The sequence below is a fragment of the Bombina bombina genome, chromosome 7, assembly GCF_027579735.1.
Source record: "Bombina bombina isolate aBomBom1 chromosome 7, aBomBom1.pri, whole genome shotgun sequence".
Lineage (NCBI taxonomy): Eukaryota > Metazoa > Chordata > Amphibia > Anura > Bombinatoridae > Bombina > Bombina bombina.
In genome coordinates, this window is record NC_069505.1 from 500,182,553 (window position 1) to 500,203,623 (window position 21,071).

General features: G+C 43.9%; 1 protein-coding gene across 1 annotated transcript in view; it reads right to left on the reverse strand.

The window, feature by feature from the left end:
- LOC128666878 (cytochrome P450 2G1) overlaps window positions 1-21,071 on the reverse strand; it is a 55,620-nt gene that overhangs the window by 27,193 nt on the left and 7,356 nt on the right. The gene's annotated exons all lie outside the window — the stretch shown is intronic.

The following is a 21,071-nucleotide window of genomic DNA, read 5'->3' on the forward strand; positions in this document are numbered from 1 at the left end:
TATAGTGATGTCAGATGTACACAATATACTGTGCACAGCTAGTACTATTACATACAGTGATGTCAGGTGTACACAATATACTGTGCACAGTTAGAACTATTACATACAGTGATGTCAGGTGTACACAATATATAGTGCACAGCTAGTACTGTTACATACAGTGATGTCGGGTGTACACAATATACTGTGCAGAGCTAGTACTATTACATACAGTGATGTCAGGTATACACAATATACTGTGCACAGCTAGTACTATTACATACAGTAATGTCAGGTGTACACAACATACTGTGCACAGCGTGTACTATTACATAGAGTGATGTCAGGTGAACACAATATACTGTGCACAGCTAGTATTATTACATACAGTGATGTCAGATGTACATAATATACAGTGCACAGCTAGTACTATTACATACAGTGATGTCAGATGTACATAATATACTGTGCACAGCTAGTACTGTTACATACAGTGATGTCAGGTGTATACAATATACAGTGCACAGCTAGTACTATTACATACAGTAATATCAGGTGTACACAATATACTGTGCACAGCTATTACTATTACATACAGTAATATCAGGTGTACACAATATACTGTGCACAGCTAGTACTATTACATAAGGTGATGTCAGGTGTACACATTATACTGTGCACAGCTAGTACTATTATATACAGTGATGTCTGGTGTACACAATATACTGTGCACAGCTAGTACTGTTACATACAGTAATATCAGGTGTACACAATATACTGTGCACAGCTAGTACTATTACATACAGTGATGTCAGGTGTACACAATATACTGTGCACAGCTAGTACTATTACATAAGGTGATGTCAGATGCACACAATATACTGTGCACAGCTAGTACTATTACATATAGTGATGTCAGGTGTACACAATATATTGTGCACAGCTAGTACTGTTACATACAGTAATATCAGGTGTACACAATATACTGTGCACAGCTAGTACTATTACATACAGTGATGTCAGATGTACACAATATACTGTGCACAGCTAGTACTATTAAATACAGTAATATCAGGTGTACACAATATACTGTGCACAGCTAGTACTATTACATAAGGTGATGTCAGATGTACACAATATACTGTGCACAGCTAGTACTGTTACATACAGTGATGTCAGGTGTACACAATATACTGTGCACAGCTAGTACTATTACATAAGGTGATGTCAGGTGTACACATTATACTGTGCACAGCTAGTAATATTACATACAGTGATGTCTGGTGTACACAATATACTGTGCACAGCTAGTACTATTACATACAGTGATGTCTGGTGTACACAATATACTGTGCACAGCTAGTACTATTACATACAGTAATATCAGGTGTACAGAATATACTGTGCACAGCTAGTACTATTACATAAGGTGATGTCAGATGCACACAATATACTGTGCACAGCTAGTACTATTACATAAGGTGATGTCAGATGCACACAATATACAGTGCACAGCTAGTACTATTACACACAGTGATGTCAGGTGTACACAATATACTGTGCACAGCTAGTACTATTAAATACAGTAATATCAGGTATACACAATATACTGTGCACAGCTAGTACTATTATATAAGGTGATGTCAGATGTACACAATATACTGTGCACAGCTAGTACTGTTACATACAGTGATGTCAGGTGTACACAATATACTGTGCACAGCTAGTACTATTACATACAGTAATATCAGGTGTACACAATATACTGTGCACAGCTAGTACTATTACATACAGTGATGTCAGGTGTACACAATATACAGTGCACAGCTGGTACTGTTAAATACAGTGATGTCAGGTATACACAATATACTGTGCACAGCTAGTACTAGTACATACAGTAATGTAAGGTGTGTACACAATATACTGTGCACAGCTAGTACTATTACATACAGTGATGTCAGGTGTACACAATATGATGTGCACAGCTAGTACTATTACATACAGTGATGTCAGGTGTACACAATATACAGTGCACAGCTGGTACTTTTACATACAGAGATGTCAGGTGTACACAATATACTGTGCACAGCTAGTACTAGTACATACAGTAATGTCAGGTGTACACAATATACTGTGCACAGCTAGTACTATTACATACAGTGATGTCAGGTGTACACAATATACTGTACACAGCTAGTACTGTTACATACAGTGATGTCAGGTGTACACATTATACTGTGCACAGCTAGTACTATTACATACAGTGATGTAAGGTGTACACATTATACTGTGCACAGCTAGTACTATTACATACAGTGATGTCTGGTGTACACAATATACTGTGCACAGCTAGTACTATTACATACAGTAATATCAGGTGTCCACAATTTACTGTGTGCACAGCTAGTACTATTACATACAGTGATGTCTGGTGTACACAATATACTGTGCACAGCTAGTGCTATTACATACAGTAATATCAGGTGTACACAATATACTGTGCACAGCTGGTACTGTTACATACAGTAATATCAGGTGTACACAATATACTGTGCAGAGCTAGTACTATTACATACAGTGATGTCAGGTGTACACAATATACTGTGCACAGCTGGTACTGTTACATACAGTGATGTCAGGTGTACACAATATACAGTGTACAGCTAGTACTATTACATACAGTGATGTCTGGTGTACACAATATACTGTGCACAGCTAATACTATTACATACAGTGATGTCAGGTGTACACAATATACTGTACACAGCTGGTACTATTACATAAAGTGATGTCAGGTGTACACAATATACTGTGCACAGCTGGTACTGTTACATAGATTGATGTCAGGTGTACACAATATACTGTGCACAGCTGGTACTGTTACATACAGTGATGTCAGGTGTACACAATATACTGTGCACAGCTAGTACTATTACATACAGTGATATCAGGTGTATACAATATACTGTGCACAGCTAGTACTGTTACATACAGTGATGTCAGGTGTACACAATATAATGTGCACAGCTAGTACTATTACATACAGTGATGTCAGGTGTATACAATATACAGTGCACAGCTAGTACTATTACATACAGTAATATCAGGTGTACACAATATACTGTGCACAGCTAGTACTATTACATACAGTAATATCAGGTGTACACAATATACTGTGCACAGCTAGTACTATTACATAAGGTGATGTCAGGTGTACACATTATACTGTGCACAGCTAGTACTATTATATACAGTGATGTCTGGTGTACACAATATACTGTGCACAGCTAGTACTGTTACATACAGTAATATCAGGTGTACACAATATACTGTGCACAGCTAGTACTATTACATAAGGTGATGTCAGATGCACACAATATACTGTGCACAGCTAGTACTATTACATATAGTGATGTCAGGTGTACACAATATATTGTGCACAGCTAGTACTGTTACATACAGTAATATCAGGTGTACACAATATACTGTGCACAGCTAGTACTATTACATACAGTGATGTCAGATGTACACAATATACTGTGCACAGCTAGTACTATTAAATACAGTAATATCAGGTGTACACAATATACTGTGCACAGCTAGTACTATTACATAAGGTGATGTCAGATGTACACAATATACTGTGCACAGTTAGTACTGTTACATACAGTGATGTCAGGTGTACACAATATATGGTGCACAGCTAGTACTATTAAATACAGTAATATCAGGTGTACACAATATACTGTGCACAGCTAGTACTATTACATACAGTGATGTCTGGTGTACACAATATACTGTGCACAGCTAGTACTATTACATACAGTGATGTCAGATGTACACAATATACTGTGCACAGCTAGTACTGTTACATACAGTGATGTCAGGTGTACACAATATACAGACAGTGGAGGGCAGCATAGCCCAGAACGACCATAATAATTAAGGCCCTTAGGAGTGTGCTGCTGTGAAGGTTGCAACAATGTTGCATTAGTGAGGGTGGGGTTTAGCTTACCTTTAAGTAGTCAGCTCCCAAGGCCCAAACCCTCTTTTCCAGCTCGTCTTCACAGCGTCAGGATCATCTGTGCACAGTTAGTACTATTCATACAGTGTGTTCAGGTTGTACACGAATTATGGTTGCACAGCACAGCTAGTTCTATTACATACAGTAATGTAAAATGTACACAATATACTGTGCACAGTTAGTACTACTACATACAGTGATGTCAGTTGTACACAATATAGAGTGCACAGCTAGTACTATTACATACAGTGATGTCAGGTGTACACAATATACAGTGCACAGCTAGTACTATTACATACAGTGATGTCAGATATACACAATATACTGCGCACAGCTAGTACTGTTACATACAGTGATGTCAGGTGTACACAATATACTGTGCACAGCTAGTACTATTACATACAGTGATGTCAGGTATACACAATATACTGTGCACAGCTAGTACTGCTACATACAGTGATCTCAGGTGTACACAATATACTGTGCACAGCTAGTACTGTTACATACAGTGATGTCAGGTGTACACAATATACTGTGCACAGCTAGTAAGGAATAACCCTGTAGAAAGAAATAGAAGAGAGGGTTATGTGACCCCACTAGGAAGCAGGGCATGGGGTGAGAGAAAGGACAAGGGGGTGGGCTAAGCAAAGGGTTGATAAGGTGCTGACAGGAAGTAGCAACACACATTTGAAAAATAACAAGCACTGATAGCAGGAGAAGCACGGTGGGCAAATTAGGACTACAGTCTTTGCTTACCTGTCATGGAAGCTTTGCTTGCTGAGCTGATGAAGGTGGCCAGAGAGAAGGGGGCAGGCTGGATTCAGGAGCACCTGGGCGCAGCAGAGAAAGCAGCCGGAGGAGGAGAGGAGGAGAGGCCAGGTCCTAGCGTAGCTGGGCCCAGGAGGAGTGAGAGGCCCACGAGGAGATCCAGACCGCCTGAGCGTTTGAGCCCTGAGGCGGTAAGACGGAGGTCGGGCAGAGGAGTCGGTGGGGCCTCAGGGACGCCAGAAGTGGTTCAGCAAGAGGCGGGACCAGTGAGGACGGCCAGGCCCAGGGCAGGCTCTCGGCCTAGTGCGGCAGAGGCGGGAGCGGAGACGGCCCGGCAGGCGCAGTCGGGGCCTCAGTTGTGGAGGAGCGGCAGGAGATCCGGGGACCTACAGGATGGAGAGCGGGCCACAGCAGGACCGGAGGCGACGGTCAGGCCGGGTACAGGCTTGCGGCCTACAGCAGCGCGGCCGGATGAGGCGACGGCCAGGCCGGGTACAGGCTTGCGGCCTACAACAGCGCGACCGGATGACGTCACGGCCCGGCGGTCGCAACCGGGCCTTGGGACCCAGAGGAGTGGGCAGCGGAGGTCACTGGGCGCAATCGGAGGGAGCAGGTGAGAGCGGGAGGTGGGGGGGGGGGGGCTACGGGGGCTTAAGCCTTGCACCGGGAGGGGCCGGGGGGGGCCGGCTTCGGAAGGGGGTGCCGTAGGCAATATGGGGCACAAAAAAGGACCTACCGGGCCAGGGGCAGGCCAAGCAGGGTAAGGGCCGCAAAGGGCGGCATCCAGAGGGGGGGGGGGGTTGGTCGGTGACATTGCTGGAGGCGGCAAGGGAATTTGAGAAGAGGGGGGGGGGGGCAATGCAGCAGGCAGGAAGGCATAAGGTGTAGGTGGAGGATTAGCAGGTGGGGCAGGTTCAGAGGCCATAAGATGTGAGGTGAATGGGAAGAGAGTTGAGGTTCTGGGAGCGGGGCATCTGGGGACCACAGGTAATTATTGAGGGGAGAGGTGGGAGTCAGGGGGCAATACCCTTAGCAACTGGATGGACTAGCAAGGAGTTAGGGGATGAGGGCCAGTAGGAAAAACAGTGTGTGTGTGTGGGGGGGGGGAATAGGGGGAGTCCTGATGCTGGGATAGTTGGGAGGGGGGAGGGGCGAGGACAGGGAGTCTGTTAAGGGGTGCGGTGTTGGGTAGGGGGTACCTATGCTGCAGGGTGGGGGTGTGGATATATTAAAAAAAAAAAAAAAAAAAAGGTGGGTGAGTGTTAGCACGAGGGAGAAGGGGGGGAATTGAAGGGGTTTAGGGGGGAGGGGGATAGGATGCTGGAGGTGTGAAGGGAATTATGCTAATGTTATGATTTGTTTTACAGAGGGAAGGGCCGCTACGGCCCGGGGAGATGTGGCGGGCAATGCCACAAGGGAGATCGTTGATATAGAGCTGTGGACGGAGCCACCGCTTGAGCTGGACGCCAGCGGTGACTTCGAGGAGGAGGATCCGTTGGAGGGCACATCGGCAGGAACGGCGACGGCTGGCCAGGTAGGGAGGATGGATACACTGGTGCAGCTATTGAGGTTGTTGTCCCCACCACGGGGAGGGGTCAGGCCAGGAAGTGGTGAGGGGAGGCCAGAAAGGGGGGATGATGTGACGGGTTTGATCTCTTTACAGACGGCAAGACCAGGACGTGATACGGGGAGGGATCCCACTCCCCTGAGGAGGCAGGACACAGATAGGGGGCACAGAAGGTCACGGTCGCCAAGGCGCAGGAGGAGCAGAGGAAGGGAGGCGTCGTCTCCCACCTGGGCCAGGTTGGAGAGGTCCAGAGACAGGAGCAGAGGCGGCAGGGGGAGGTCCCCTGCCAGGAGAGGAACGGCGAGACGCATACTGGAGGTAGACGGAGCGAGGACGGCCGGGAGGCCTAGGGGCTCCAGTCGGGACGGACGCAACATGCCAGAGACGGGAGTCTCTGAGGAGAGGGGAAGACTGGGACCGGCAACAGCGGTGCAGTCGGCAGGTGAGGCTGCTGCGCTGCTCCCTAGGATGAATGAGGGTTTGTCTGGGGAGCGTGAGTTGATACTGACAGGGTTGAAGGGCTTGATTGCTACATTGGAGAAGGCTCAGGGGCAAAGGGGTTCGCCGGCGGCGGCATGGGCGCAACCGGCAGGTGAAGCGCAGAGCGGAGGGGCTCAGGTACGGGGGCTGCAGTCGGTGCGGGGACTGGAGAGACGCTGAGGGTTCCAGAAGATGCCTTAAGGAGACCGTGCCTATGTTCGGTGGGGCCTCTGGGAATACACCTCACCAGTGAGCTGAAGGAGAAGATCTGGAAACGGGAATTTCTGGAAATTTTCTTGCTGCTCCCCTTGGATCAGGTATTGGAGGTGAAGGAGGACGATAAGGAGAAAGGTAAGAAGGAAGACGAGGAGAGGAAGAAGCGGTGGAGGAAGTTGCCGAAGACATTTGGGAATTGGTCCAGGGCATTTCGCATCATGGCGAGCATGGTGTGCGAGAAATTCCCGGAACAGGGGTCGTCCCTTTTCTGTTACTACGATGAGATCGGGAATGCGTATGGGACATACGGTGGAACGGCGTGGTGGCAGTATGACGAGAGGTTCCGGCAGCGAATGGCGGTTAGGGCTGAGATGCGGTGGGACGATAGGGACATGGGCATCTGGTTAGAGATCATGACGCCCCTGAGAGGGGGTCAGTCCTTTCGGGCAGGCGGCCAGGGACCGGGGAGCGGGGGCGGGAGCGGAAACACAACAACAGCAATACGGAAGGGCCTCTGCTTTCAGTTTAATGAGGGGCAATGCAAATTCGGGGCATCATGCAAGTACAAGCATGAATGCTCGGGATGTGGGGAAATCCACTCTCTTGCCAAGTGCTTCAAGAAAGCGAGGCAGGGAGGAAAACCCGGGGAGGTGGGTAGTGCGAGCGCGGACCCCAGTGAGGGTCGAAAAGATGGTGCCATGGCTAAAGGAATACGCCAATAGGCGGGGGTTCGCGGCGGACGCCGAGTTATTGTTGACAGGGTTCAGTTCGGGTTTCGTTATTCCTTTTAAAGACCAGGAGGTGGGAGCATTTGGGGGTAATCTAAAGTCAGCCAAGGAGTTTCCGGCAGTGGTGAGGGAAAAATTGGGCAAGGAGGTGGCACTGGGCAGGATGGCGGGGCCCTTCAATGGGCCCCCACTACAAGGGTTGCGGATTTCTCCGCTTGGGGTGGTACCCAAAAAAGGGGTGGGGCAGTTTCGCATGATCCATCATCTCTCTCACCCAAAAGGGCTGTCAGTGAACGATGGCATAGATCCTGAGTTGGTTTCGGTGAACTATGCGTCTTTCGATAGGGCAGTATCTTTGGTCCGTAGGGTGGGACCCGGGGCGTTGCTGGCAAAAGCAGACGTCGAATCCGCATTTCGGCTGCTGCCCGTTCACCCAAAATGCCATCACTTGTTGGGTTGTTGGTTCGAGGGCTCGTTTTTCGTGGATCTATGCCTCCCCATGGGCTGTTCTATATCTTGCTCGTATTTCGAGAAATTCAGTTCTTTCGTGGACTGGGTGGTAAGGCAAAGAGCGGGGAAGTCTTCGGTGGTTCACTACCTCGATGACTTCTTATTCGTGGGAGCGGCGGATTCAGGGGAAAGCGAGAGGCTGGTCGAGGTCTTCGGGGAAGTGACTAGGGACTTTAGGATCCCGGTGGCGAGTGAAAAATCGGAGGGTCCGGTGTCTTCCCTGAGTTTTTTGGGGATACAGCTGGATACGATTCATATGGAGTGTCGGCTCCCGGTGGACAAGCTGGTTGACCTCAAAGCAGTGGTGGGTGAGGTCTTGGCATCTAAAAAAGTTACGTTGCGGCAGATGCATTCATTATTGGGGAAGCTCAACTTCGCCTGTCGGATTATCCCGATAGGTAGAGCTTTTTGTCGCCGGCTGTCGCTGGCGACGGCTGGGGTCTCGGAGCCTAGACATCATATCAGGGTCATGAGGGAGCTGAAGGATGACTTGAGGGTGTGGCTCACATTCTTGGAGGCGTTCAATGGGAGGTTGATTATGCAGGAAGTCGGTTGGTCTGATGACAACCTGAGCTTATACACGGATGCTTCGGGAGCGCAGGGTTTCGGGGCCTATTTGCAAGGACGGTGGTGTGTGGAGGCCTGGCCGGACAGTTGGAAAGAGGCGGGCCTAACGAAGAATCTCACATTCTTGGAGTTCTTCCCGTTAGTGGTGGCGCTACGGGTGTGGTCCAGTACTTTGAGGGACAAGAGGGTTACCTTCCATTCGGACAACCTAGGGGTGGTTTTGGCTATAAACAGGCTGACGGCTAACTCCCCGCCGGTGGTTAGGTTGCTGAGAGTATTTGTGTTGGAGTGCCTGCGCAATAACGTATCTTTCAGGGCTGTACATGTCCCGGGGAAGCTGAATGTGATAGCTGATTCTTTGTCCCGTTTCCAGTGGGACCGGTTCCGTGCGGCAGCGCCAGAGGCGGACGTGGAGGGAGCATCCTGCCCGGAGGACTTGTGGAACCTGGGCGACGCGGGCTGATGGAGCTGGTTCGGGGTTCGCTGGCAGAGTCGACTTGGAGGGCCTACGTCCAGGTGTGGAAAAAATGGTGCAGTCTGGAGAGGGGGAGGCACCTACTGGAAAGTGGTGATGCCCAGTTGGGGGTGTTGCTTGCATGGGTAAGGCAGTGGGGTGAGGAGAGGCTATCCTCCTCAGAGATAAAGAAAAGGATGGCGGCATTGGCTTTCTGGTTTCAGCTGTTGGAGATGGGGGACTTAACGAAGGTCTTTGTGGTGAGGATGGCAGTGAGGGGGTTGTGCCGGGGTAGAAGGAGGCCAGACGGCAGACGGCCGGTATCGTTTGTAGTTTTGGTGAAGGTGGTGGGATGTTTAAAGGAGGTATGTCTGTCAAATTTTGAGGAGGTTCTGTTTAAGACTGCATTTACTTTGACATTTTTTGGAGCATTCAGGATTTCGGAGTTGGTGGGACAGAACAGGAGGGACGGGGGAGGTTTGCACAGAGACGAGGTGACACTGGGGGAAGGAGTAGTGGAGATTTGGTTGAGAAGGTCCAAGACGGACCAGTTGGGGAAAGGGGTCTTGATCAAGTTGAGGGAAGTGGGAGGAGTGTGTTGCCCAGTGGCCGTAGTCCAGCAGTTCCTCAGCCTTCGCCCCAGGGGGGTGGGTCCACTGTTGGTGCATGAGGATGGGTCTGCCTTGTCCAGGTTCCAGTTTATGGCGGTATTCAGAAAGGCCTTGGGGAGAGTGGGGCTGGGGGAAATGGAGTTCGGGTCACATTCCTTCAGGATAGGGGCGGCAACGGAGGCGGCTGGCTTGGGTTTGGATGTGTCTGTGATTAAGAGGATAGGGAGGTGGAGGTCGGACAGGTATCGGGGGTACGTTAGGTTGGGGATGAGGGTGTAAGTGGAAGGGGCGGCAGCTGACACGGCTATATTTTGTTTTAACAGGTCCAGTGAGGTGTTGGGTGATCGGGCATTCGTACATTTACTGGGCCAGGAAGGCTGCCACAGTTAAGGAGGATGGAGGCCAGCTGGGACTATCTAGGGATAAAGTTGAAGTAAAATGGTTTGGGGTCCGGGGTATGAAGTGGGGGCAGGTAGTCGGAAAAGTTGTGGAGTATGCCAGATTGTTTGCACCCCCTCAGATTTTGGTGCTTCATGTGGGAGGAAATGACCTGGGCTTCATGCCTCAAAAGGACTTGGTGGACGATATTAAGAGAGGGATGGAGAGACTGCGGCAACTCTTCCCGGGCTTAGTTGTGGTCTGGTCAGAGATAGAGAGCCGGGTAGTGTGGAGGTCAGCATGGGATGCTGGGAGGTTGGAGGCTTCCAGACGGAAGATCAACAGGATGGTGAGCAGTTACGTAAGAAGGGTGGGTGGAGTTGGATTGAGGCATGTTGAATTTGAAGGGGAATCGGGAAGGTGCTTCTATCTAAAAGACAGGGTCCATCTTAACGAGGTGGGTTTACACCTTTTTAATTTCACATTGAGAGAAGGGATTGAGAAGGCCTTGGCTCTGGGTGGCGGTCCTCACCTAAGGGGTGAGGGGTGGCGGGGTGCTTGCCCTGGGTGGTAGAGGCTTACGCCTGTTATGATGTGATGGGACTTCCTGTTTCAACAGCAGGGGGTTGGTTTGATGGTGGTAGCCCCTCCCTTGGGTAGGGCGGGGCTTGTGGAACGTGGAATGGGGGCAAGCACTGTGTTGGTGTTAAAAGAATTAATGTTATCTAATGTTATTTAATATTATTTATGTTATAAGTTATGTTAATAAAGGAGCTGCGGCCTTTCAATCCCAAAGAAGGTGTGAGGTGTTTTTGTAGGGGGGTTTGTTACAATGGCAACTTGACTATGTGGGGTCAAGGAATAACCCTGTAGAAAGAAATTGAAGAGAGGGTTATGTGACCCCACTAGGAAGCAGGGCATGGGGTGAGAGAAAGGACAAGGGGGTGGGCTAAGCAAAGGGTTGATAAGGTGCTGACAGGAAGTAGCAACACACATTTGAAAAATAACAAGCACTGATAGCAGGAGCAGCACGGTGGGCAAATTCCCGCCCTCCCTCCCTGGTGATAGGCTTCAAAACTGTCGCAGCTGTGGCGGGGTGCTTGCCCTGGGTGGTAGAGGCTTACGCCTGTTATGATGTGATGGGACTTCCTGTTTCAACAGCAGGGGGTTGGTTTGATGGTGGTAGCCCCTCCCTTGGGTAGGGCGGGGCTTGTGGAACGTGGAATGGGGGCAAGCACTGTGTTGGTGTTAAAAGAGTTAATGTTATCTAATGTTATTTAATATTATTTATGTTATAAGTTATGTTAATAAAGGAGCTGCAGCCTTTCAATCCCAAAGAAGGTGTGAGGTGTTTTTGTGGGGGGGTTTGTTACAATGGCAACTTGACTATGTGGGGTCACTGTTACATACAGTGATGTCAGGTATACACAATATACTGTGCACAGCTAGTACTATTACATACAGTGATGTCAGGTATACACAAAATATTGTGCAGAGCTAGTACTGTTATATACAGTGATGTCAGGTGTACACAATATACAGTGCACAGCTAGTAATAGTACATACAGTGATGTAAGATGTACACAATACACTGTGCACAGCTAGTAATGTTACATACAGTTATGTCAGGTGCACACAATATACTGTGCACAGCTAGTACTGTTACATACAGTGATGTCAGGTGTACACAATATACTTTGCACAGCTGGTACTGTTACATACAGTGATGTCAGGTGTACACAATATACTGTGCACAGTTAGTACTATTACATACAGTGATGTCAGGTGTACACAATATACTGTGCACAGCTAGTACTGTTACATACAGTGATGTCAGGTGTAGACAATATAATGTGCACAGCTAGTACTTTTACATACAGTGATGTCAGGTGTACACAATATACTGTGCACTGCTAGTACTGTTACATACAGTGATGTCAGGTATACATAATATACTGTGCACAGCTAGTAAGGTTACATACAATGATGTCAAGTATATGCAATATACTGTACACAGCTAGTACTATTACATACAGTGATGTCAGGTGTACACAATATACTGTGCACAGCTAGTACTGTTACATACAGTGATGTCAGGTGTACACAAACTACTGTGAACAGCTAGTACTGTTACATACAGTGATGTCAGGTATACACAATATACTGTTCACAGCTAGTACTTTCACATACAGTGATGTCAGGTGTACACAATATACTGTGCACAGTTAGTACTATTACATACAGTGATGTCAGGTGTACACAATAAACTGTGCACAGCTAGTACTATTACATACAGTAATGTCAAATGTACACAATATACTGTGCACAGTTAGTACTATTACATACAGTGATGTCAGGTGTATACAATATACAGTGCACAGCTAGTACTACTACATACAGTGATGTCAGGTGTACACAATATACTGTGCACAGCTAGTACTATTACATACAGTGATGTCAGGTGTACACAATTTACTGTGCATAGCTAGCACAATTACAGCCAGTGATGTCAGGTGTACACAAAATACTGTGAAGAGCTAGTACTGTTACATAGAGTGATGTTACATATAATGTGCACAGCTAGTACTGTTACATACAGTGATGTCAGGTGTACACAATATACTGTGCACAGCTAGTGCTGTTACATACAGTGATGTCAGGTATACACAATATACTGTGCATAGCTAGTACTATTACATACAGTTATGTCAGGTATACACAAAATGCTGTGCACAGCTAGAACTATTACATACAGTGATGTCAGATGTACACAATATACTGTGCACAGCTAGTACTATTACATACAGTGATGTCAGATGTACACAATATACTGTGCACAGCTAGTACTGTTACATACAGTGATGTCAGGTGTATACAATATACTGTGCACAGCTAATACTATTACGTACAGTGATTTCAGGTGTACACAATATAATGTGCACAGCTAGTACTATTACATACAGTAATGTCAGGTATACACAAAATACTGTGCATAGCTAGTACTGTTACATAGAGTGATGTCGGGTGTACACAATATACTGTGCACAGCTAGTACTGTTACATACAGTGATGTCAGGTATACACAATATACTGTGCACAGCTAGTACTGTTACATACAATGATGTCAGGTATACACAATATACAGTGCATAGCTAGTACTATTACATAGAGTGATGTCAGGTGTACACAATATACAGTGCACATCTAGTACTATTACATACAGTGATGTCAGGTGTACATAATATAATGTGCACAGCTAGTACTGTTACATACAGTGATGTCAGGTGTACACAATATACAGTGCACAGCTAGTACTGTTACATAGATTGATGTCAGGTGTACACAATATACTGTGCACAGCTAGTACTGTTACATACAGTGATGTCAGGTATACACAATATACTGTGCACAGCTAGTAATATTACATACAGTGATGTCAGGTGTACACAATATACTGTGCACAACTAGTACTGTTACATACAGTGATGTCAGGTATACACAATATACAGTGTACAGCTAGTACTATTACATACAGTGATGTCAGATGTACACAATATACTGTGCACAGCTAGTACTATTACATAGAGTGATGTCAGGTGTACACAATATACTGTACACAGCTAGTACTGTTACATACAGTGATGTCAGGTATACACAATATACTGTGCATAGCTAATACTATTACATACAGTGATGTCAGGTGTACACAATATACTGTGCACAGTTAGTACTGTTACATACAGTGATGTCAGGTGTACACAATATACTGTGCACAGGTAGTACTATTACATACTGTGATGTCAAATGTACACAATATACTGTGCACAGTTAGCACTATTACATACAGTGATGTCAGGTGCACACAATATACAGTGCACAGCTAGTACTATTACATACAGTGATTTCAGGTGTACACAATATACAGTCCAGATCTAGGACTAATACATCCAGTGATGTCAGTTGTATACAATATACAGTGCACAGCTAGTACTATTACATACAGTGATGTCAGGTGTACACAATATACAGTGCACAGCTAGTACTATTACATACAGTGATGTCAGGTATACACAATATACTATACTGTGCACAGCTAGTACTGTTACATACAGTGATGTCAGGTGTACACAATATACTGTGCACAGCTAGTACTGTTACATAAAGTTATATCAGATGTACACAATATACTGTTCACAGCTAGTACTGTTACATACAGTTATGTCAGGTGTACACAATATACTGTGCACAGCTAGTACTATTACATACAGTGATGTCAAATGTACACAATATACTGTACACAGTTAGTACTATTACATACAGTGATGTCAGGTGTACACAATATACTGTGCATAGCTAATACTATTACATACAGTGATGTCAGGTGTACACAATATACTGTGCACAGTTAGTACTATTACATACAGTGAAGTCAGGTGTACACAATATACTGTGCACAGCTAGTACTATTACATACAGTAATGTCAAATGTACACAATATACTGTGCACAGTTAGTACTATTACATACAGTGATGTCAGGTGTATACAATATACAGTGCACAGCTAGTACTACTACATACAGTGATGTCAGGTGTACACAATATACTGTGCACAGCTAGTACTATTACATACAGTGATGTCAGGTGTACACAATTTACTGTGCATAGCTAGCATAATTACAGCCAGTGATGTCAGGTGTACACAAAATACTGCGCATAGCTAGTACTGTTACATAGAGTGATGTTACATATCATGTGCACAGCTAGTACTGTTACATACAGTGATGTCAGGTGTACACAATATACTGTGCACAGCTAGTGCTGTTACATACAGTGATATCAGGTATACATAATATACAGTGCATAGCTAGTACTATTACATACAGTGATGTCAGGTGTACACAATATACAGTGCACAGCTAGTACTATTACATACAGTGATGTCAGGTATACACAATATATTATACTGTGCACAGCTAGTACTGTTACATACAGTGATGTCAGGTGTACACAATATACTGTGCACAGCTAGTACTGTTACATAAAGTTATATCAGATGTACACAATATACTGTTCACAGCTAGTACTGTTACATACAGTTATGTCAGGTGTACACAATATACTGTGCACAGTTAGTACTATTACATACAGTGATATCAGGTGTACACAATATACTGTGCACAGCTAGTACTATTACATACAGTGATGTCAAATGTACACAATATACTGTGCACAGCTAATACTGTTACATACAGTGATGTCAGGTTTACACAATATACTGTGTACATCTAGTACTATTACATACAGTGATATCAAATGTACACAATATACTGTACACAGTTAGTACTATTACATACAGTGATGTCAGGTGTACACAATATACTGTGCATAGCTAGCACAATTACAGCCAGTTATGTCAGGTGTACACAACATACAGTGCAGATCTAGGACTAATATACATCCAGTGATGTCAGTTGTATACAATATACAGTGCACAGCTAGTACTATTACATACAGTGATGTTAGGTGTACACAATATAATGTGCACAGCTAGTACTATTACATACAGTGATGTCAGGTGTACACAATATACTGTGCACAGCTAGTACTGTTACATACAGTGATGTCAGGTATACACAATATACTGTACAAAAAATACTGTGCACAGCTAGTACTGTTACATACAGTTATGTCAGATGTACACAATATACTGTGCACAGCTAGTACTGTTACATACAGTGATGTCAAGTGTGCACAATATAATGTGCACAGCTAGTACTGTTACATACAGTGATGTCAGGTGTACACAATATACTGTGCACAGCTAGTGCTGTTACATACAGTGATGTCAGGTATACACAATATACTGTGCACAGCTAGTACTATTACATACAGTTATGTCAGGCATACACAAAATACTGTGCACAGCTAGAACTATTACATACAGTGATGTCAGATGTACACAATATACTGTGCACAGCTAGTACTATTACATACAGTGATGTCAGATGTACACAATATACTGTGCACAGCTAGTACTGTTACATACAGTGATGTCAGGTGTACACAATATACTGTGCACAGCTAGTACTATTACGTACAGTGATGTCAGGTGTACACAATATACTGTGCACAGCTAGTACTATTACATACAGTGATGTCAGGTGTACACAATTTACTGTGCATAGCTAGCACAATTACAGCCAGTGATGTCAGGTGTACACAAAATACTGTGCATAGCTAGTACTGTTACATAGAGTGATGTTACATATAATGTGCACAGCTAGTACTGTTACATACAGTGATGTCAGATGTACACAATATACTGTGCACAGCTAGTACTATTACATACAGTGATGTCAGATGTACACAATATACTGTGCACAGCTAGTACTGTTACATACAGTGATGTCAGGTGTACACAATATACTGTGCACAGCTAGTACTATTACGTACAGTGATGTCAGGTGTACACAATATAATGTGCACAGCTAGTACTATTACATACAGTGATGTCAGGTATACACAAAATACTGCGCATAGCTAGTACTGTTACATAGAGTGATGTCGGGTGTACACAATATACTGTGCACAGCTAGTACTGTTACATACAGTGATGTCAGGTATACACAATATACTGTGCACAGCTAGTACTGTTACATACAGTGATGTCAGGTGTACACAATATACAGTGCATAGCTAGTACTATTACATAGAGTGATGTCAGGTGTACACAATATACTGTTCACAGCTAGTACTATTACAAAGAGTGATGTCAGGTGTACACAATATACAGTGCTCATCTAGTACTATTACATACAGTGATGTCAGGTGTACATAATATACTGTGCACAGCTAGTACTGTTACATACAGTGATGTCAGGTGTACACAATATACAGTGCACAGCTAGTACTGTTACATAGATTGATGTCAGGTGTACACAATATACTCTGCACAGCTAGTACTATTACATACAGTGATGTCAGGTGTACACAATATACTGTGCACAGCTAGTACTGTTACATACAGTGATGTCAGGTGTACACAATATACTGTGCACAGCTAGTACTATTACATACAGTGATGTCAGGTGTACACAATATACTGTGCACAGCTAGTACTGTTACATACAGTGATGTCAGGTGTACACAATATACTGTGCACAGCTAGTACTATTACATACAGTGATGTCAGGTATACACAAAATACTGCGCATTGCTAGTACTGTTACATAGAGTGATGTCGGGTGTACACAATATACTGTGCACAGCTAGTACTGTTACATACAGTGATGTCAGATGTACACAATATACTGTGCACAGCTAGTACTGTTACATACAGTGATGTCAGGTGTACACAATATACTGTGCACAGCTAGTACTATTACATACAGTGATGTCAGGTGTACACAATATAATGTGCACAGCTAGTACTATTACATACAGTGATGTCAGGTATACACAAAATACTGCGCATAGCTAGTACTGTTACATAGAGTGATGTCGGGTGTACACAATATACTGTGCACAGCTAGTACTGTTACATACAGTGATGTCAGGTATACACAATATACTGTGCACAGCTAGTACTGTTACATACAGTGATGTCAGGTGTACACAATATACAGTGCACAGCTAGTACTGTTACATAGATTGATGTCAGGTGTACACAATATACTCTGCACAGCTAGTAATATTACATACAGTGATGTCAGGTGTACACAATATACTGTGCACAGCTAGTACTGTTACATACAGTGATGTCAGGTATACACACTATACAGTGTACAGCTAGTACTATTACATACAGTGATGTCAGATGTACAGAATATACTGTGCACAGCTAGTACTATTACATAGAGTGATGCCAGGTGTACACAATATACTGTACACAGCTAGTACTATTACATAGAGTGATGTCAGGTGTACACAATATACTGTACACAGCTAGTACTATTACATAAAGTGATGTCAGGTGTACACAATATACTGTGCACAGCTAGTACTATTACATACAGTGATGTCAGATGTACACAATATACTGTGCACAGCTAGTACTATTACATACAGTGATGTCAGATGTACACAATATACTGTGCACAGCTAGTACTGTTACATACAGTGATGTCAGGTGTACACAATATACTGTGCACAGCTAGTACTATTACATACAGTGATGTCAGGTGTACACAATATACTGTGCACAGCTAGTACTATTACATACAGTGATGTCAGGTGTACACAATTTACTGTGCATAGCTAGCACAATTACAGCCAGTGATGTCAGGTGTACACAAAATACTGTGCATAGCTAGTACTGTTACATAGAGTGATGTTACATATAATGTGCACAGCTAGTACTGTTACATACAGTGATGTCAGATGTACACAATATACTGTGCACAGCTAGTACTATTACATACAGTGATGTCAGATGTACACAATATACTGTGCACAGCTAGTACTGTTACATACAGTGATGTCAGGTGTACACAATATACTGTGCACAGCTAGTACTATTACGTACAGTGATGTCAGGTGTACACAATATAATGTGCACAGCTAGTACTATTACATACAGTGATGTCAGGTATACACAAAATACTGCGCATAGCTAGTACTGTTACATAGAGTGATGTCGGGTGTACACAATATACTGTGCACAGCTAGTACTGTTACATACAGTGATGTCAGGTATACACAATATACTGTGCACAGCTAGTACTGTTACATACAGTGATGTCAGGTGTACACAATATACAGTGCATAGCTAGTACTATTACATAGAGTGATGTCAGGTGTACACAATATACTGTTCACAGCTAGTACTATTACAAAGAGTGATGTCAGGTGTACACAATATACAGTGCTCATCTAGTACTATTACATACAGTGATGTCAGGTGTACATAATATACTGTGCACAGCTAGTACTGTTACATACAGTGATGTCAGGTGTACACAATATACAGTGCACAGCTAGTACTGTTACATAGATTGATGTCAGGTGTATACAATATACTCTGCACAGCTAGTAATATTACATACAGTGATGTCAGGTGTACACAATATACTGTGCACAGCTAGTACTGTTACATACAGTGATGTCAGGTGTACACAATATACTGTGCACAGCTAGTACTATTACATACAGTGATGTCAGATGTACACAATATACTGTGCACAGCTAGTACTGTTACATACAGTGATGTCAGGTGTACACAATATACTGTGCACAGCTAGTACTATTACATACAGTGATGTCAGGTATACACAAAATACTGCGCATTGCTAGTACTGTTACATAGAGTGATGTCGGGTGTACACAATATACTGTGCACAGCTAGTACTGTTACATACAGTGATGTCAGATGTACACAATATACTGTGCACAGCTAGTACTGTTACATACAGTGATGTCAGGTGTACACAATATACTGTGCACAGCTAGTACTATTACATACAGTGATGTCAGGTGTACACAATATAATGTGCACAGCTAGTACTATTACATACAGTGATGTCAGGTATACACAAAATACTGCGCATAGCTAGTACTGTTACATAGAGTGATGTCGGGTGTACACAATATACTGTGCACAGCTAGTACTGTTACATACAGTGATGTCAGGTATACACAATATACTGTGCACAGCTAGTACTGTTACATACAGTGATGTCAGGTGTACACAATATACAGTGCACAGCTAGTACTGTTACATAGATTGATGTCAGGTGTACACAATATACTCTGCACAGCTAGTAATATTACATACAGTGATGTCAGGTGTACACAATATACTGTGCACAGCTAGTACTGTTACATACAGTGATGTCAGGTATACACACTATACAGTGTACAGCTAGTACTATTACATACAGTGATGTCAGATGTACAGAATATACTGTGCACAGCTAGTACTATTACATAGAGTGATGTCAGGTGTACACAATATACTGTACACAGCTAGTACTATTACATAGAGTGATGTCAGGTGTACACAATATACTGTACACAGCTAGTACTATTACATAAAGTGATGTCAGGTGTACACAATATACTGTGCACAGCTAGTACTATTACATACAGTGATGTCAGTTGTACACAATATACTGTGCACAGCTAGTACTATTACATACAATGATGTCAGGTGTACACAATATACTGTGCACAGCTAGTACTATTATATACAGTGATGTCTGGTGTACACAATATACTGTGCACAGTTAGTACTATTACATACAGTGATGTCTGGTGTACACAATGTACTGTGCACAGCTAGTACTGTTACATACATTGATGTTGGGTGTATACAATATACTGTGCACAGTTAGTACAATTACATACATAGCTTAGGAGCCGGCCATTTTTGGTTCAGAACCTGATTAATGCTTGTTTATTGGTTAGTCAAATGTAGCCACCAATAAGCAAGTGATATCCAGGGTGCTGAACCTAAAAAAGGCAGGCTCCTAAGCTTTATATTCCTGCTTTTTAAATAAAGATAGCATGAGAATGAAGACAAATTAAAAAAGGAGTAAATTAGAAAGTTGTTTAAAATTGCATGCTCTTTCTGAATCATGAATTAAAAAAATTGGGTTTAGTGTCCCTTTATGGATTAGCGCTACTCATCTGCACCCCAATTATTTTTTAGGCACACCCAAGCACAATTCACTCCTAATGGCTTTTCCACTTAGAATGACTTAAACATTGTTCACGCAGAATATTTATATTTTTAGATGTCAGAATAAATATTGTAAAAGAGTTGTTATAAACAGTAGACAGATGGTTGATC